Genomic DNA, 22,889 nt, shown 5'->3' on the forward strand with positions numbered 1-22,889 from the left:
AAATTTTTAATTAATTTATAAAGTATTTTATATGAAAAATAAATATTTATATACAAGTAAATGATTTGTTTAATATATTATGAAATGAATGATTTCATTTCGATGAAAATAAATAGTTTTTTGGGTAAAACATCAAATGTTTACTATATTATTGCTTTTGATTAGCATTATTATATTACGATTATTATAATTACTATTCATATTCTGAAAATCATTTTCAATCAGAAACAAATTTTCCACTAAAAAATACATATTAATTTCTCAAATAATTACTTCTTTGATTTAATATTTGTCTTATCTCAAATATTTATGATTAACCAAATAAAGAACATAATCCAAATTAATATATATTATTTATCAAATAATAAATAATATTACTCGAAATAATAATTATTTTTAAATTGTTATTTGTGATAAATTCATTTAAATTTGTTTTTAGAAATGATTTATTTTCAAATAATTTATTTTTCAAATGTGATTATTTCAAGTAATAGATAAAAAATAACGAACAATAAAGTTTTTCGCGTTAAAAAACAAATGATGTTTTCAAATGATTCATTTTTCAAATTATTGATTATTTCATTTAATAGGAAATGAAAGATAAGCAATAATAGTTTGTCGTACATAAGAAATACAGATTTTGTTTGAGATTAAGAAGTGCATTAGTCGAAAAGTATGAAAAGTAATATACTTTGACATAGATAAAGAAAAAATGACTTTTAGGAATAGAAATTCCACAATGGAAGAATTTCTTCATATTTATGATGAAATTAATAGATAAATACGATAAAATAACGTATATAAATAAATAAAAAATGAAATAAAAATTTTATTCAAATTATTATTTAATTAAGAATTGATTTCGATAATTGGCCAATCATGATATAATATTGTAATCCTGATATACTATTCAAATTTATTTTTTACTAACAAGAATTTGTAATAAAAAGAGAGTGAACGAGGAAAAAGTTTATTCTTGCGATAAGCAGTTATGTAATCGGAGATTTGTTGAGAGTGTACACTTGACGAACGTGAAAGTGAATTGAAAAGTTGAGATTTTTGGGATGGAAAATTGTTCGTGTGGAATTTAATTCGAGTTTAGTGATAACTTAGTGAAACTTTGGTAATCTAGCAAAGTTTTATTTTAAACGAAATCTTGAATTTATTATTATCAACTAACTTGAAAGTTTTTGTACTTACTTTATAAGTTTTTTTTTTAAAGTTAAATATCTAATAAAGAATGCAAGCTCAGACAGCAACGAAAAATCAATTATGATAAGAGTGTGATAAAACTATTTTTAATGTATTTTTTTTTTAATAATCAATTATGTTTTTAATAATCAACAAACAATAATCAAAAATTTAAAATATATTTTAAATTATTTTATGACACAGCAGTTAATATAGCAGTTAATGAAATATAAGGAATAATATTCTATACAATTATATTGATGTTCAACGTTATATAAATATACAACGTTGCGTTATGTAGAATAAATTTCTACATAAGTATTTTTTCATGCAAAAAAATATATACAATACAAAATAGTAGAATCTGCCTCGTCACAGAGTTATATAAATGTTCTGTAAATGCCGTGTTAATGTTTTTTTATATGTGTATTTGCTATTTTCTATTAAAATATGTATATACATATTTTTTTCTGTAAAATGAATTCTGTTTACAATAATTCAATATTAAATTCAAGTACATATAAGATATATTACCAAGGAAATCATAAATCATGATATAATTAAAAAATTTGAATAAAAGAAGGTGCAACAAATTCAAGGCATTTATAATTTTGAAAAAAGAGCTTAGATGATTGATTAGATTTAAAGAGAATGAAATATTGAAGTGCTGATTGTTTCTTATTCTATTATATGAAAATTTTATTATGTGAATACTTTTGTCCTTCAATTAATTCACACAATTATTAAATTTCAATCTAACATTTTTCTATTTTCCTATTATATATATATATATATATTTCAGTAATATTAAACTTAATATTGACTTCCTTATGATTTGTTATATATTCTATATTCATTTAATAATACATATCTCCACAAATCTTTCTAACCCTAATTAATTTTATGTATCTCTTCGACTTAATACGATATTTCAGCAGTTCGGGAAAGAAAGAAAAAATAGTTAAACATGTCGTTCGCTTTCATTCTAATTACCGTAACTTTTCTCGTTCGTTACAGGCAAATATACATTTATCTTGTAAGCACGAAAGGGTCGAAGCGCCTGTAGCGCGAATAAAGCATGGCGCACCCTTTTCTAGTCTCGAACCACTTTAATTCCGGTGTTATTACCTTGATGCGATGGCACCCCAGTTAGCTTGATATATTTCGAACTTCCTAGTAAATTTTTGATAGAATTCTCTTCCTAAAGAATTTGATAACACATCTCTGTGTAAATATTTATACAAGATGAACCATTCAAGGATTCATTTGCACGATTATTTGAGAATTTATAAAAAATTTAAAGGTTTTTTTTTTTAAATTTTCTTTCTAATTAAGATTCATAAAGAATTGATCATAATTTTTTTTTTATACAATATGATTTGTAATGAATTACAAAATAAAATATGTTAAATTAATATATTAGTTCCTTTGTTCATAAGTATTTCTAGTATAATTTTGATTTCTATGTTTTATATGTAACAATACAAATGTATGCAGACATAAGATTTTTGACTTTTTAAATATTAAAAAAAAATTTTGTAAGTCCGAGACGAAATGTTATTTGATAAGTGAAATACTTTAATTGACAATTAGACGTATTATTTTTTATTAAACATCAAGTTTGTTACTAATTTTACAGTCCTGTGTATAAAGTCACATTATTATAAAAAATTAATTCTTTCAAATTGATAACATAAATTCGTAAATTTTAAAAATTGTATTAATTAACCTGTCATATTAGCGTCAAATAATATTTTATCAGTAATCTGATATTTCAAGGATAAAAAATTTAAAACTTAAAATTTTAAGGTATTCGATCCACTTGATTTATTTTAGAAGTAGAAGTAAAACAATTTTATAATCGTAGAATACCTTTAAAAATATAAAACACAAAGTAGAATTTTTTATAATGCACGTATGGTAGGATAATAAAATTTTTATCACCGTGTCCATAATTCGCTTAATAATATGTTATCTAGTCATTGATAAATATCGCTCAGTGGGAGTCACGAGACTAACATTTCGAGAATCATAACATGCTAGAACCTTGGCAACTCGTATTTCAAAAAAAGGGAAACAAAATCTTCCAGTTATAGAGATTTCATCTTACCAAAGTTTTCGATCCATAAAAATTCTATGGAACATTGGAAAGGGTTGATAGCTTTCCAATTGTAGAAAATAAAAAAGAAAAATGAACATTCACAAGTATCTACTTTTGTTTTCGAGCACTCGAAATATATTACTATAATTTTATTAGTTGAAACAAATATATCAAATGGTTGATTACTGACAGATTGTTATATAATTATTATAGTTAGAATTGCTGATATAAATTTGACTTGTAAAAGTTTCTTTGAATTCAATTATCACTATTAATGCAGTACTAATATTATATATCTAATCTAACCTAACCTAAAAATATAAATATAATTCAATTTATATTTCGATTTATAGACACTTCAAATGTATAACTATAAAAGTTACTAATATTCAATTCTCTCCTAAAAATGACGATATTAGAAATAAAAATTCCACTTAGAGAGGTAAATTTTAATTTTTTAAATATTGGTTTGAATTTTCAAAACTAAAATAATACATCTAAAAATGTGTCAAACAATTCGAAAGTTAAAAAAAGTATAATAATAAAGTTCCATTCGTAAAATTTTTCACATTGATACACAGAAGGAATTAACAAATTTGTATAGAGTTGTTACAGAGTTTGTCTGTATCTCCATTCATTAATTATCCAGTAGTTGTAAGCCCAACATTGATATCCCTTGCTTATTTCGCGACTCATCGTTACATGTTGTTAACTGCATAAAGATCCAGTCAAACTTGTTCAATGAAACAGTTGTTTCATTCATTTCTCAGTGTGGTATACCCTAATGCCATGTTCCAAGTGGCGATATTATCGACAAATGACGAACTAATGGGTTGAGTCGCGACCCACAGGCGCCACATTCTTGTACAGAGATACGAGAAGATCGATGGTAAAATAATAAAATGTTACATACGTGACCATATTGTTTGTAGAAAATATCAAATTCACGGTTGTCGACTAGCTGTTGGAGATTTTGCTTCACTGCATAACTTCTTTTAATTCGACAATGAGGATTTGATTCTTTTTACCTGAAATAAAACGAAGATTTATCGTTATTAAAATTGTTGTAAAAATTGAATTTTGTACATTAATAAAATATATTAATAAAAATGAAATAATATTTTGTAATTTTTCTATTTATTTGGTTTAAATGTGTAAATTAATAAACTGGTTTTGCCATCGTTAAATCTTTTCTTTCTAATGTCATGTTTTTTTTTTTTACATCGATAATCTGATGATTTAAATTGATTTTTATAAATTAAGAAGTTATTCCTGCTATCGTTGAATATTTTTTTTTTTCAATGTAGGGAATTATAAGTATTAAGTATTATAATCATTTAAAATCATTTAAATTTTTTTCACAAATTTTTTTTGTAATTTTAAATTCTTGAAATCCATGAAAAGAATAACTTGCATAAAAATTAAATTTTTTACAAACCAAATTATTATTACTGATTATGAATTTAAGTTTGAAGAATTCCAAAAATTAAAATTATAAATTATAATAAATATTTCTTGAGAGAGAGAGAGAGAGAGAGAGAGAGAGAGAGAGAGAGAGAGAGAGAGAGAGAGAGAAAACATTCACAAAATTCGACTTTTGTAAATTTAAAAATCAGATTTTAATCCAATTTTATATTAATATATTATACTTTTTAATAAATGATATAGTTAGTAGTTTAAAACTATATACATATTATTTTAAATTATCAAAAACCATTAACAACAAAGATTAATAATTTTTATACTTATTTTTATTTGTTCAGTTTTAACTTATAAATTTGTCAATTAACACTTTCAAAAAATATAATTTTAATTTTAGTATATAATTATTTTAAATATGTATTATTATACAATACATAACAAATAAGTAAATATTTTTACTGACATGAGAAATTAATATTTAAAATAAAATATTCAAAAAAAAAAAAAAAGAAAAAAAAGAGAGAATAGTAAATTTAGTTCAAGAACAACTGCAAACAAATAGCTTATTCACACGATTATTACAATATATATATATGTGTTAACTCTGACATTTTAGAATTCTGAGCACAATTTTCGTCAAAAATTGCTTTTGGTGATAAAAAGTTTTAGTATCTTCTTAGTTGTTTTAGTGACATATATTATTCTCTATATTCTCTATATTCTCTATGCAATAACTGTCTCACTTTTAATATCAAAAAATTTTATCATATTGTTTATAAATAAAAATATTTAAATAATAATGATTTTTGTTTAAATATTCTAATAATAATAAGCAAAATATATAAAGTTATAAAATATTGATTATTGAAAAACTTTATTTTTTCATGTTATATAATATTTATAATAATTATCGTTTCATTATTTTAAAAAAAGTAAATTTTGTTAAATCTGATGTTGATTTTCGAATGAATGAAATTAATAAAATTAAAATTCGTTTTTATAAAATAAATTTCATCACTTAATTATACCATCAGTCGTTATTTGTACGACAAAATCACAAACAATCTCGTTTATGATAAAATCAATACTAGTCTTTCCAACCATCTTGCGGTAAGAATACTCGCTTTCGAAAGTTTGTGTATTTACACTTATGATAACTTTCTCCGATTATTTAAAATCAAATGTACCGACGGAGATAAACTCAATACCGATTGCGGATTCATTTTCACTCGATATATTTTTTCTCTGTAGCACGTAAATATTTAACTTTTAACAATTTGATACAACAATTTTATCTTCACGTATATAATAATTCTGAAATATTGTACGGTATGAAAATTTTATATTATATGTCGTATTTTTTATCATTTCCTCTGTTTGCATTTACATAATCAACAAAATCCATTTTCATAACAATTTTCATAACATATTTTAATAACAATATGATTTTAATATGAAATATAATTACATTTACAATTACGAGTATAATATACAAATTTCGATTGATTTTATATTCTCCAAAAAGAGAAGAGAAAAAAAGAATATTAAATAATTTTACTCCTGAAAATAATTATTGTTATAATTTCAAAAAATTTCAAAATTCTTTTACAACATACTCTATTTTCTTTCTTTATCATCTATTTTTAATGATAAATATGATTCTATCAGGATTTAATAAAATTTCATTCACGAATCTTATCTATCACAACATCTATCATAAATAATTCAAAAATATATAATTTTAAATAATTCACAATTCGCTCAATTTCAACATCTCAGCAATCAATCATATGCAATTGTAGAACAGCATTGCAGATTTTATAAAACGACCACTTATATCGCTTCATCGTACATACATTTCTTCTATCATAAATATAATATAAAATAAGATAGAACTGTCTTGACATTATCTGACATTAACTTTAACATAAGATTGACCAAGCGAAAGACAGCGAAGAATTTTTTTTCATAGGGTGTACTGCCCCCTCTGTAGTCGTCTAGTCGAAGATTACTAATCCACAACGATGGAAGCCATGTAAACGCCCCCTTGGAATCGAGCCACGGGCCAGAGTTCTCTGTTATCGTTAAGAATCGATAATTTAACTTATCCTTTCCCTCGTGCATGTTCCTTATTGATATTCATTACCAGGTAAGATAAGATACCTTGCAAAAATAATATCTTCTATCTGTTTGGACTCCCCTTAGTGAGAACGTTTTCCCTTCATTAAAAGTGAGAATAAATGAATATTAGGAAGATTACATTAAATGCAACGTTAATTACTAATTATTCGAATTGCTCAAAATATTTTGTTTTATAATCAACGTATGATAAGTCTGTTTTTTTTTTTTTTTTTTGAGTTATATATCTCTCTTTTTTGTAATATTCCTTCCTATCCTAAAGCAAATAAAAAACATCAATTGTTTATAAATTTTTTCACTCACGTAACGAACCAGTATATCCAATCAATTCAAGTGTCTTACTACTCGAATAAAAAGTTCATATGCTAAATTATATATGTAAATATCCAATTTCTATTTCGCTTTTTTTTTCTTTCTTTTTTTTTTTTTTTCTAAAAATGAACTTACACCACATGATTCGTAATGAACGTTGATCCAATTGTTCGAGTGTCATGTCAATTTACACATGGGCGTTGGCCCTCTTTATTTGTAAATGCATCGACAAACGAATAAACGAGCACGAGTCGTGACATTTATGTAACCTTAGGGCTTTACGACACGTCCCGGATGAACGCCTTCCCAAAATACAATTCATCGGTTCGTCAAACGAGACAATGTGTCATTAGGGTTCCAGGTAGCAAGATGAAAGTACGTTCACGTGTGTCGAGCGGAAATGAACGTAGGAAGTGGCTGATATAATAAATACACGTCATAATAATCAAGGTCGTTGTGAATACAATTAATTAATTTGATGCCTTGATGTTGAACGTTCTGATCGACATTTGTTTCTTCGATTCGTTTATAAAAATAGCGCATAATCCAGGTATTATTATGCAGGTATAATTTTAGGAAAATACTTTTACCATATCTTTAATGTCAAAGAATTGTTATATAATATTTCATATGCGAAGAGATAAAGTGATCCTAATAATTCTAATAATTTGTGTAGAATTAAAAAGATGGAAAATTTGGAGAATTTTATATATAATTTATACCATTATTACTCTTTGCCTATCAATTGTGAAGAATAAAAAGTTTATCTTAAGATAAAACCAAAAATTAGTAATTATTATTTTATAATTGAAAAATATAAAGAAAGTATATACAAAATTTTATTTATTTATTTATTTTTTCATTTAAATTTGTCGCGAAAGAAGATATTATCATTATTAAAAATTACTACAAAAGATCACATACGTTATCAGACATAAAAAGCAGACATAAAATTTATTCGTTATATTTATATTTTTTCCAATAATGTTCTAATAATATTAAAAAATATCCAGTCAATGCGTATTTATTTAAGAATCATGACGCATCGAAAGAATAAAAAATCCTCCTTTCAAAGGATTTTTCACTATTTATCTTTTTATTATGCTTATGGTTTTGCATACATCATAATGAATCAAGTTTGCTTCTATCGTTAGAAAATATTTACACCCATATTTATATTATGGTCAAAAGCTATGCACTTCGTTACTTTTGATTTAAGAGAATAATTATCTATCTATTAATACTTGTAATTATTGTATCATAAGATAAGATAAGGGAAAAAATTGCAAACAACACTAAATTAAAAATATATTGTGAATTGACACGTTGGTAAAAATAATCATCTTTAAAGAATGACGAGATATTGTTAGAGAATAGAAATATCGCTCAATAATTCTTAATAAACAATTTCCTAGAATGAAAAAAATTTTAATTTTATCCATTTCAATATTAAAACTATTATAAAAAACTTATTACTTTGAAATATACTATCGCGCGGATGTTTTATTCAAAATTAATTTTTATCATCTTTGAAGAACATTTTTGGAGATAATAAATCAAACAAACACAAAAATATCATAATATTTAACTTATAAATGATTCAAGTTTTTCAATTGGAAGAAGCGAGATACAGATAAAATAAAAGTTCTATTTCTTATCTTGCTTCGTTTAATCTTCAAACTTCAACCTACCTACAGTTTATAATTTTAACAAATAAATCTCAACTCCAAAATACAATAATAAATCTCATATACTTTTCTTGCTTCTTCTTAAAAATATTCACAACTACATCAAAATACCAGCCTTGTATACAATCTTTTCATAATATTGCTCCATAATTATCATATATTTACAGTTGGATACAATATTGAGGATAAATGTGCGCTACAAACCTAATCATAATTATGCATAATTAAGAATTCATCCACACAAACCAGTCCATGGGAAATTAGTCAGAGAGAGAGAGAAAAAAAGAGAAAAAAGTGACACGTCGCCTATTCTCGGATCAAAAGACCGTAGACCCGATATACTTGTTCAAAGTGGTTGGATTTGACGATCTTACGTGCAAACACGCCCACGCGGATGCGCACATATCCTCCCCGTTCCTCTTCCGTCTTCTCCCCACCGCGAAACTTATCCACATTTAGATACCAAGCCTCGGTCGATTCACGACACTTAAAAGTTATCTTTGCTAATTACGTAGGTAACCTGAATTCCACCGATAGTGTGGTGTAGTGCCTTTTGAATTGTATCTTTATCACTTAAATGTCGGCCTGGTGGAGTGTCTGTCTAACGGGCGGTCAAATTATTATCACATTGGGTAAATTCGAAACACGTTTGGAATAAAAATTTTAGAGGCAATGTAGAAATGTGTATTTGGACGTTATTAATTTCACAATTCAAATTAAAATATGTAATCCCTTGAAATTTATATAGAATTGAAAATACGTTTGCAAAACGAATCACTTTTAATTTCAAAAATAATTGGTAAAAGTTTTATTTAAATTTTTGAATAACTATTAAATATTTTAAAATAAACGACACGAATCAAATTAAATTTTAAACTCGTATGCTGCGTTCGAAATAACTTCAATTTTTATCAGTGAAAGTGGAAGAAGGAAAAAAAGGAGAACGATATCGAGTTGTAAGGAAATTTCGAGTTTAATCAAGAATGTTTTTTTTTTTTTTTTTTTTATTCAGTGACGTAATCAGTTTTTTTCAGTCGTTAAACGTGGAATGATTTCACGTCTGAGACAACGATTTGGTCCATTAGCCGTACATCGTACAATTACCAGTAAGACGATATGGCAACAATCAGTTACGCCTCGACATCGAGAACTATGTTTAATGATAATTGAGAGAGGTGCGCCTATCAATCGTATGAAGTAACTTAAAAAGGATGGGTTACCTTATTAAGATATTAACGATGTTGTTTTAATTACACTTTATTACATATCTATTTATACTTACTACTTTAAAGTGTAAAAATTTCTTCACACTTTGGATATTATTTTTGAATATTTTATTTTACATTTCCTGCATACGAGGTCAATTATTTATAATAAGGATTATGGAAATATTTTCGCAAGAAGTATTGTTTACCTTCTTTCTCATAATTGCATAAAAATGCACTTTTAATAGGATAAATATTATATTTAAAAGTATGTGAAAATACTGGAATAACGTGTTAAGCAAAATATAAAATATTTAACATTAATATACATAATCGACATAATACAAATCTTTAATATTTTTTTAAAATCTATTGCAATGGACTATATAACTTATCGTATTCCCATAGATATAATAAAATAAATAACGATGGAAATATTTATTATAAAGTTTTCTACATAAAATAATTGTAACAATCCTTCGAAAAATATTATTCCCCAAATAGTACCATTTCTCAAATACATTGCAACCCTCTTGGGATTTTGATTCACAGAGATGATGGTAAACGTTGTTTTAATAATTCAGAAAATTATTACATTAAAACATTGTTGAACTAATTATTCTTTTTATTTTTTTCATAAAAATTTAAATTTAAAAAAAAAAAAAAGAATGACAAATTAAGAGAAATTATTGTGACGATTATTAGAGAATTAAGTCTTAAACGTGTAAAGTGTATCTCTTTGACAGTACATCCATAATGCAACAGTCATACAGTGTTTAATTAATGCATGTTGCGCTTGGAAGTATATATTCATACTACACACCAGGATATAGAACATCTGCGTGAGCGAATAAATGAAACGTCTGTCCATGCACAAATAAACTAATTTTTATCTTTGTGTCTTATCCAGATCTTAATGTATTCGCGTTATTTATAGAGATTATCTTTTGTAATAAGAATATTTTTAGGATAAAAAGATAATTTAGAAATTGTGTCACATTTTACAGCCAATAAAATATAATATCATAATCATATTTAAGAAAAGAATATATAGAAACAAATATTCGAGTTTAAAAATTTTTTCCCATTGCTTTATCGATCGAACCTAACCTCAAAATTTATTATATTCGAGAAAATTGAATTAATTTATTTCAATATATTTCTTCAACTTTCTTCACCGCCTGTACTCGTCGTCCATTGTTGGTTTACAGTTCTTTTAGGGACTTTAGGGACACATGCAAATTTGTGCTTTGTTCGCGTTAGCAGCTGCGCCACTCGTTAGTTGACACTTATTAATACTTTTTACTTTCGTTCTTACCATTCGCTGTTCGTTCTAAATATTCCTTGCGTTTCACGCATACAGAAAACGTACGACTTAATTTAATCATCGTAATGAGATCATAAATGATACGATCAATAATCTTGAATCTTGTTAAAATTAATATCGTTTCACACATGATGGGAACAAATTTTATCACGTGTATTTAAATCTAATAATCGTGGAAGAGGAGAGGAAAAGTATCGATACATTTTCCTTCTTCTTCGAAACAATTGTTATAATTCAAGAATAATTCGTTCCATTTCTAAAATTTATCAAGTTTAAGTATAATAAAGAGAGAAAGATTAATATTTTCAAAGTCATAAATAATTTTTTGTTTCTGTTAAAATGTATTTTAAAAATATATATATAAAGAAATTAATTTACACGTGTAATTATAATTAATCTAACCTAATCTTTGAAATAATCTTTCGACATTAATAAATAAAAAAGAAAATATGTATTATAAATGTACGTATTGTATTTATAGTGAAGCGAAATAAAGATATTAAAAAGTGAAATAAGATACTATCAATGCTTCGATTTTTTTTTTTCTCTTTTCGTCAAAAGAGATTCTCCAATTTTAATTTAAATATGCGTTAACTTCTCTTAAGAGGTTAAGCATTTAAAGGAAAACGATTCCATTCTAGCAAAGATTGGATGCTGTGCGACGTCGCGTCGTTTTATTATCGATTCTCCTGTCTGCAACTCGTGCGAACCCTCTCTTCTACCTTCCCCCTCCTTTCACAGCCCCTCGCCCCCTTTTAGTCAGCCTTTGTACGCAGTCCCTTCCTGGTTTACGCGAAACGTGGTAAGGGTAAGTTCGCTCGAATGTGACGTAAGTTTGTTCTAGGCTGAAAGACATATCAATAACCCATTTCCATTAACTCGTTTTCGTTTTACGCAATGAACAATACGCCACTCTTCTATTCGTTTCTCTCGTATTCCATTTTTAGGTTATGTATTTTAATCCGTGTCATTTTCTAAACGCTTCAGATTAAAATAAGGTAAGAAATTTCAATATCATAGAAAGGTAGTTGCTCAATGTGACAAAGTTTGTTCTAGGCTAAAACATATCAAAACCTATTTCCATTAACTCGTTGTTTTACGCAATGAACAATACGCCACTCTCCTATTCGTTTCTCTCGTATTCCATTTTTAGGTTATGTATTTTAATCCGTGTAGTTTTTTAAACGCTTTAGATTAAAATAAGGTAAGAAATTGTTCAGGATATTTCAATATGAAAAGTTTAAACCATATTGTGTTCTTAATAATAATAATAATATTGAAATTAAATATTAAAATGGAAAAACTCGAGTGAAAATTAAGTAAATTAAAATATATTTCATTTTAACGTAAATATATATATAAAATTCGTGTATAAAGTATTATATTTTTATTAAAGAAAAATGAATCCAATTAATATATGGTATATCACGATACATGTCCATTGTAAATGTCGATATATTTGATAATGGAAAAAGAGATCGTCACGTATAAACACGCATATTTATCCATGTTACCTATTTTCCATAGTAAATTTAGTATTATAATAACTTAGCTGATTTTATTGATTACACGCATATCTTATTGGGCCAGTAACTGGAAAAAGAATTATGTAACGTAGTATATAAATTATTTCAAATTCAAAATGATAATGAACTTGTAAATACATTATCATGTAATTGGATGTAATGACACGTTTGTGTTTTAATATATACTGATTTTTTTAATAAAGTATTAATAGAACATTTATATTTATAGAATACCAAAATAGGTAGTAAAATCAAGTAAAAGGATTGCTTATTAAGCTATAAGAAGTTGAAATTTGTATTAGATGAAGCAAGATAATGATAGAGTAATTTTTCATGCTTCTTCTTCATTTAAAGAAATTTAATAATTTGCGAATTTATAATTTAACGAATTTAAACTTTATTTGACATGTTAAAATATTTTATATCATAAATGAATTTATATAGAAATATTATATTAATACTTATAATTATTTTAGATTAAATTTTTTTTCAAAGATAATTATTCTTTTAAAAGAGTTTGAATAATATTAGAAAGATGGCGATTAAATCTTTTGGTTTAATATCTTTTGATAATAACATACCCACAAACAATTTCATATATAGATATATTTAATCAACGTGTTTCGCATTATTCGCAATTCCAAAAAATGATTTTAGGTAATCATTGATTATGCATGTTCACTCATAAGTGCTAATACTTGTCGAATCGTAGATTATCGAATAAATTTTTATCAGAATATCCTGAGTTCTTAATTTCATTGTTGTGCAAAGATTGGAAATTGTTTCATTTAAGCTTATCAGCTCTCAGGCATTTGATATTGACTTTATGATGTGTAATGCCTGTATAAAAAAATAGAACAGAATAATACGACTCGACAATTTCTTTGTTAGTTTCTAAACACAAATGTGCTAAAAGACGATGAATTTCTAAAATAAAAAATGAATTTTGCTTTGGGCAAAATATATTGTATTGAATGACATGTGTGTAACATGAAAAATAAACTTCTTTCAATCTATAGCTAATCTCGACGTTAAAGGTTATCCATTTTTAAAATATGTATGTGAGAATATACTTGTGTATTCAATTAGTGTTAAAAAAAAAGAGAAAAAAAACTCGTCAGACAATCATCATGTCTGATCATTCTCAAGATGTGACATCACCGATTATCATACACGAACTTCACATACAGTCCAACCAACGTCATTTTACAATTTCAACACTGAGAAATTAAACTTTAATGAATAGATATACAGTCAGGTACGAAAGTCTTTATATATCTTAAATGGGTTCAATTTATAAATTGTGTTATTAAAATCAGAAACGAAAAATTTTATTTTTTATGAAATTTTTAGAAAAACTGATGGTATAACTTGAAAAATGATATGTAAAAATAAATGAGATATTAAAAATATTTTACAAATTTCTTTATTTTTTAATCTTTAAATAAAGTTAAAAAGTTTCACGTGTTTTATACTTTTGTGAATTTAAAATCAGATTATGTTAAATATAATTTATTTTTATTAACAACGAAAATGTCGAAAAACTTGCAACCTAAATTATTATATATATTTTGAAATAGTACATATTTTATTTAAAAAAAAACAGATTATATTCAAGAAAATTAAGTTTGGAAATTTTTCAAATACAAATAAATGATTAATTAATAGTCTCGAATATTATTTTTTAAGAAAATCTGTCCTAATTTTTAATTTCCAATCAAAAGATAAAGACTTAAACGACAAAATTTTATTTTACACGTTTTATTTATTTTTACATATATAAAATCTATTATCGAATGAAACATGTTCTTATTTTATTTTATTGCACATATTAACAAGATTCTTCTATTATTTCACGTATATTTGTGTAATCATATGTAAGAATCAGTAACAACCATTACAGAATGTATCTTAGTATTTTTTTTTTTTTAAATAACATGAAATAATATAAGAATAAAATATGTTATAATAAAATGACACAGTATAATATTCCAGAATTTTTTTTCTCATTAAACAAGATGAAATTTTCTCTTTATTTGAAATAAAATAAAGGAACAGTGAATTTCTTTTCTAGAATTCCCTAAATTTCTAAATTTAAATAAATTGAGATAGCACACTTTTTTTCCTTTAGTTGAAGTAATACGAGACTGTGGATATTAATATAAATTTATGGATATAAATAAATGGATATAAATGCAATATATAAACCATAAAAATGTAAATTTATTTCATTGATAATAAACTATTTAAAAATAAGAGCATAATTTCATAATTTGTTTGCAGAGTAAAATAAGATGGCACGGTTTCAAAACTTTCTTCGCACGAATAAAATAAATTTTCCTTAGTCGAACTAGAATAATTATACAGATTCAAAATTTTATTTATTCAATAAAAATTAAAATTATTTTACAAACCTTTATTTTGCAAATCTCAAACATACGAATACATTCTAAAGAATACGATTAAAAAATACAATTATCAGCAGCGTAAGTACGCGTTATCACGTCATAAAAAATGAATTTCTGTGTAATTTATTTTTGATAAAGGCATGCCATTTACAAATTAAAATAAAAAAGAAAAAAAATTTAAAATCAAAAAGAATTTCATTACATTTAGAAACAAGGAATATTTTCAAAAGTGTGCTATTATTTTTATTGCATCTATCGTAATAAAGAAATCATAATACCAATCTTGTAACAAGAATGTAAATTTACATAAATATGAATTGTTTCACATTAAATTATTTTTATTTTAAAGAGATTCATTTTTGATTTACAGTTTTTGATTTAATATAATAATAAACAAAAAATGCAGATTGTGTTCTTCTCTTACATTTAATAAAAAAATTTTTGATAAAATAAAACATTAATATGTATTAGACTTAGAAATTTAATTACTAACTATTAATTGTTATAGCAAAAAAAAAAAAATATTTTTCCAATTAATATTTTCATTAACCTTCAATCAAACCAATAATTTTTAATTTTTACGACTGCTTATAACGATATTATAATAAATTCATAATAAATTTCAGAAATTTTAAAAAAGAAAATTCATATACTTTTGTAAACAAAATCTGAATGAGAGATTCGTTTCGTTTTTTCAAACGAAATAATCACTTGTTTCGCTTCGTTATAAATAGTTTGCAAATTTAAATGTTCCAATGAATATTTATCAACAGAGTCTATAACGCAGAATTAGAGACGGGACAATGAAACCAATATCCATTTCTCTACGCCGATCGATAAATTTTGCTTCTCCTATCACGATCAATTCGGTGAACATCAAACGAACTATTTATTCGCAGCTGGTTTTATCAACGTTGACGCGATTGCATTGCTCGATACAATTTTAAAGCTGACGTAATCATAGCAAGGATCGAGGCGTTATCGGTATGCGGTTGTTGCACAGATAGAAACGACATGCCAGGTGTAACTTCCATGGATACACTGCCGTTCAAAAGTATTAGGACGTATTTGGTTTCAAGAAATTTCCAGCATGATGAAATACATGTGCAATGTTTAACGTTATTTTCTATTATATTAGTTGTGGCTTTTTTCCAAAAATAAGTAAATTTTTAACCGTTAATTTATTTTTTCACAATTGAAATTCTGAGCTATTTATCTATTTCTAGGAAACAATGTTTCAAAAATGTTTTTTGTTACTCGATTTGATAGAGATATATTTAAATTGCCAAGAGAAATTTATTCTTTTCCTTTTTAACGGTTCAATGCTTGAATCTAATTTTAGATTTGCTTTTATTACTCTATCACCAAGTAGTCTTCATGTTAATTACTCCTCGAGTCAATTAGAAGTGTCTGAGAGGTTTTTTTTTACCAAAACATAACCTCACTTTGTGATGAAACTGTGTACGTAGTACATCTATAATGTATGTACGTATATAGCGTGCGTAGCACAGCAACCTTTTGAAATACACAGTAATTGACAAATAAACATCTTTTCCAAAACATAACCTCACTTTGTGATGAAACTGTGTACGTAGTACATCTATAATGTATGTACGTATATAGCGTGCGTAGCACAGCAACCTTTTGAAATACACAGTAATTGACAAATAAACATCTTTTCCAAAACATAACCTCACTTTGTGATGAAACTGTGTACGTAGTACATCTATAATGTATGTACGTATATAGTGTGCGTAGCACAGCAACCTTTTGAAATACACAGTAATTGACAAATAAACATCTTTTCCCATTTTCATCGAAGCGTTTCTTCTAAGTATTTCACTCGAAAAAAAATAACACATAGAAGAACATAAAATTGTATAACTTTGAAAATCAATGTAGTATTTAAGAGACAAATCAACTCGGATAAGCGACTTTTCATCTGAAATTTCAATTACAAATTTTTATATATGGATTATTATAAATACTTCATTCATTGTTAATAAAGAATAAATTAATCATTTTTATAATACGCGTATCATCAAATTTCGCTCTATTATAAATATGTTTAACAAAAACTTTGGAATTGGTACAAATATGCTATAAATTTTTAAAACATTAACGAAATACAAATACTTCCTGATAAAAAAAAAAAAAAAATTGGTGAAATTTCCAAAACATATTAACGAATCTTATCAAATAAATATCAAAAGATCAAAACCCATGGAAAATCTCGAATACTTTTGAACGGCAGTGTACGGGTCACGTATCTTCGAAGCCCGTTTGATCGAGTTTGATCGTTTCGAGGACGTGTTTATGGCCCCGCCACGAAGCCTTTAACGGAAAGCGGAACAAATGGGTGAAGGGCCGCCGATCCGAATGCGGCTACGAGCGCGACAAATTGATACCAAACACGTCCACGGTTTCGTTTAAGGAATTGCATCGTGTCTTATGTAGATTAAGCGTTGCAAGCGCCTAGATAGCTCCACGTTTCAGACGCGAGTTACGCGATCGACTTGGAGAGGCAAGTGTTACGAGATATTTGCTCGAACGCAACGTCAATGTGACCAAAATCGTGACACGTGGTTGCTCGTTCAATGTACACGGTGAACTGATCCATTCATCGAGTGATTCAATCAATGTATGATGAATGTATTTTGCACGTGAATCTGTGTTCGAAACGAAAATTAATTTGTATTTTATCTTTACCGAGAATATTTTTTAATATCTCCAAATATTCTTCATTTTCTTAGATTAATCTTATTTTGATTTTTAATAATTTTCGAGTACTATTTAATTTAATTTTTCTTTTCTTCTATTTTTCAGAATAAATGCATCTCAAGTAATTATCACACATAATATCCTGATTATGGTATTTGAAATTGTGGAACGTACATGCACGTTAAAATAATTGAAATTTAATTTATCTTGATATTAAATTGTTACGCAAGAGAACATTTTCAATGAAAATGTTGATTTAATTAAATAAGAAGAGTGTCGATAAGAGAAATAATAATAATAATAAAAAAAAAAATACGTGTTATTTTATGTTATTAAATAATTTGAAAAGCGTTTCATAAAACGGTAAATTTTTGAAAACGAAAAATATTTTACTTCTTCATCCCTCGTTATTATGCGTGTAACAACGTTACAAGTAGTTCATGTCGATATCTGTTGCACCGAGCCGAAAGCAAGTGGAACCATCCGTGCTTATGCTCCATAAATCTTCGACGTTGATTTATTCGAGGATAAAGCTTTCACGAATGTTTTAAAAAAGGCAAAAATTTATCTGATTTTATTATAAATATAATAATTAACTTTATACATCTTGAAACATATACGACTTGTTCGGCGACACCTTGTATAAGAAGTCTACTACTAGCAGAGCGGTAAATGCGAGATCAAAGAACTCGATCAAGTTGAATGCAACACCACAACTGTTTAATCGCGTTGCCTTTCAACTATGCTAATCGGTATACTTGCTTCTACTTATCCGTCTAATCGGTCTTTTTTATCACGCCTTGATACACGATTCTAAGAAAGGACACTTCGAAAATGTTTCAAATAACGAAGAAATTTTGAATTTGAAGAATAAAGTTGGAAAATTTTTCTTCCACTCGCAATTTCAAAAAAGTAATCAAAATAATCGATGATAGTTTTAGACGTATAAATTAATTTATAATATTTATGAATGAAAAAAAAAAAATGAAACAATTATTTCATCTTTCTTCCGATAAAAATAAACAAACAATTTTATACAAGAAAGAAATATATCTCATAGATAAACTGTAAGAATTTTATGAATTAAGGAAACATGTGTCAGATCAAGGCTAAAGTAGACGTCGATACCGAAAATTATTACATAACAGGTAAAAATAGACACGTTCTATTCTATCTAAAGTTGAATTTACAATTTTCGTAAAAAAAAAAAAAACAAATTCTATTCTCACGAATAAAAATTTAATCTTTACTGCCTAATAATATATTATCCTTGAGTAGGAAATATTTTCAATCGAATGTAATACGAGAATAAAAAAAAGTACCGCGATTCTCGAAATATAAAATTAATTAACAACTTTAATTAAATTTCGAGCCGAAAATTTTTTTTCCAAATTCCACCAATTACCCCTCCAATCGAACACGATCCAAGGGGGGAAAAAGGGAGCGACGAAATTTATATAATATTGCACTCGAATCATCGGAGCGTGGCTCATTAGAGTTCGTGCCTCGACGTGCTTGCACGAACCCTCCTCCATACGAAGGAAGCCCCTCGAAAGCTTTGGAAGTGGGCAGATAATCACGGATGCTGTGTAGGTGCGTCTTGAACGAGGCGGGAGTCGAGGGTTTCTCCCATTTTTTTTTTTCTTTTCTTTTCCTCTCTCCCCCCCTTGCTTGAGCATTCATCGCCGGCTAGATTCTTTTGCCGGTCGGTGAACCCAACTCTCTCAATGGATCGTCCATTGACTTTCAATAAATCTAAACGGATAGGTCACGGATGATGTTGGCCTCGTTAGTTAAACGCGGCTAATCACGCGCTAAAGCGAACGATGAAATTACATTACGGTGTTTTGCGGGTGTAGGTGCACGAGAGAGGGGGAGAGAGAGAGAGAGAGTTTGGTCAATATTTCGACGAAGCACGATGTAGCAAGTTAAAGTCCAATATTTTTATCGGAGTCTCGTTCGGTTTCGTAATCCAATATAGGCGCCTGTATACCTGCAACTACTCAAGACTAGTTGTTGGATGTTACGGATATAATAAGGGCGGAATTGATTTTTCGTTCGAGGCTAAGCTTCTCCCTCTTATGCCCGATTTAACAGTTTGTAAAATACTTTTTAAAAGGTGAGAAATGGTGGACCTTTTTGTCGGATCGTCGGTTTTGAAAGATTTTTCTGTTTGTTTTCATATGTATAAATATGAAAATTATTTGGAAATATTTGATTTTATTCGATACTCGAAATTGTGGAAAATACCAAAATCGTGGAAGGATATTTGTTAATCGTGGAGAAAATTTGAAATAAGTTGGAAGTATTAAAAATTTAGAAAAAATTATGAGATATTTTAATAAGAAAATTCTATTTGAAGATACGATTTTACTTAACATTTAAATTATGGAAAAGTTGTGGAGTGTATCGAATATTTGAGAGTCGTGTTTATATAAAATAAATCAAAATAAATACCAGAAAATTGAAATTTCATTGGAAAATTTTTTTTGAAAATGTCATTTCATTCAATGTTTGCAATCGTGCATAAATTATGTTTACTCTTTATAATTGGATTTCATATGATGAAAGAAATATTTACATATTAATAACATAATTACAAATATATTGTAATAATATTAAAATTAAAAAAATTATTGAAGTGTTATTCATTATTTTTCATATATATTTCATTCAAACGAAATATTCGTTTCAAAATATTTATACAAATTTGTATATTTCCTATGCGCACAATAACGATTTCAACGATCTATTTTCTGAATCATCCCGAAGAAATCAACAACAACAAAATTTATCCCTTTTAACATATTTCAAGAATCTATTTTCCTGTATTTGAATTTATAATTGGAAATTTACCATCATAATGTTTATATTTGATTGTTTCTGATTAGGATTAAAACAGCCATCTGTCTCCAACGAACAAATTCTTTCACACGTTATTCATTATAAAACTTGATATTACTGTGAAATCAAAGCTTCGTCGAATGGATGAAATTTCAGTTGTTATTTAACGTCTTGTTGGTCGAGATTAATAAAGTGTGAACTCCTTGTTTACTTGCACGGTTAGCTGTACTTAAACACTTAAAAATTGGACGCGGAAAAGTATATTGTTGCCAGACAGCTGGCACGGATCCAACTGGTATATACGTTTCTAATATGACAGAGAAAGAGCTTTTAGGAAAGTATATAATTTCTTTATTTCATTTCTCCATAATTTCTCTATTGCTTATTGGCTGGTAACTCGAAAATTATTTTGGAAAAAAGTAATTTCAGATATAAAAGAAGAATTACAAACGAATAATTTAAGTAATTTCTTGTAAGGAATAATTTAAGAAATGCACAATTTCTAAGTTGCCGTCATTGTTGCAACAAATGAGCGATATATTCTCGACTGTGAAATGACAATGGATACTTAAACACATGTTTTGAGATATGATCGAATTAACAATTGAAACTAGTTAAATATTTATCATGAAGAAATGTTACGTTTTAACAGCAATCTTAGATCTTAAGCAATGGCAATAATATTTAACATGATTAAAAAATAGAAATATTTTTATATTACATGAAAAGTGTGTATACATTCCTTGAGAGAAGATAAAGAAAAAGAAATATTAAAAAAAAAAATACTTAGAAATTTTTAATTGCCATTCACGAATAATTATTAATAAAATTATGATCTAAATTAATTGACTTATGAATATATATACGTTTCGTTTATAAAAACAAATTTTTCAAATATATTTATTAATAAATTTTGGTTACTTACTTGCAAATTCAAATTTTGATTAATGCAATTATTATTTTCTTTTTTGCATATATTACCTGCAATTTTCAAATTTTCTCTACATAAAACACACATTCTACCTGAAACAAATTTATCCTTATATTTTTTTTTTCTTTTCGCATATCGCTCTGTATAATTTTTATACATTCAAATTTTCTCTCTAAATGCATAGATCCACTTTACATAATAATACGTTTTCGAAACGGATTAATTGAGAAATGCCAGCATGGGCAATATTATTGCATAAACATTCAAGACTTGAACAAAGATCAAGTTTCACTTTTCGAGTATCAACTTTTTTTTTTTGCACATTATATGTCACTCTGTAAATTTTCAAATTTAAATGAATTTTAAAATTAATCGAGAAAAATAAATTAGCATCTATAATATTTTTATTTTTCTTTCATATATTCTTATTTCCTCTACAAATGCACGAACATCGACAATTTACAGATAATTAACACTTTTCGAAGCGGGATTAATTGAGAAAAGTGGTTAAGTCTACGTGGGCAATATTGTGGGCATAAACATTCAGGGAAGGTAGGAGAGTAACGATGCAAATCGTTGTAATAATCACGATGCACGTCAGGGCGTAAAGCGGGAGTAAATGGGTAACGAGGAGGACCTTGGCCCCCTACTCGTGTAACGATAAGTGTTCGCGTAACGATAGGCGTATTAGTCATGCGCATAAAATTTTAACAAATCGTTCATTTTAGTCCGATCGTTTGTGGAGATTCTGTTTGAAAGGAAACGCGTTTGAAAAGAATCACTTTTTTTTTATTCCATTCATTGAAAGAATATCAAGCGCTAGGAATATATTTTTGCTCGATACAAGTTCCCCAAATTTTGATTCTAATCTTCTGTGTTTCAAACGATGAATTTTAAGTGTGTTAAATTATAAATCAGTTTAAAATATCATAAAGATAAAAATGATTTTTTTTAAAAATGAATGATTGGTTTCTTCTTATGTTGAAACAAAGTTTTAAAAAGAGGATAGTAATCAAATAGTCAAAATCGGAGAAAGTCTATATATAATTATTTAAAATAGATATTTAAATAATT

General features: G+C 26.6%; 1 protein-coding gene across 1 annotated transcript in view; it reads right to left on the reverse strand.

Moving 5' to 3' along the window:
* The window catches only part of tau (microtubule-associated protein tau), a 63,253-nt gene that overhangs the window by 36,624 nt on the left and 3,740 nt on the right, over window positions 1-22,889 (reverse strand). The gene's annotated exons all lie outside the window — the stretch shown is intronic.

This window comes from Apis florea, unplaced genomic scaffold, assembly GCF_048593485.1.
Source record: "Apis florea isolate Af1SG1 unplaced genomic scaffold, ASM4859348v1 contig_1789_pilon, whole genome shotgun sequence".
Taxonomy (NCBI): domain Eukaryota; kingdom Metazoa; phylum Arthropoda; class Insecta; order Hymenoptera; family Apidae; genus Apis; species Apis florea.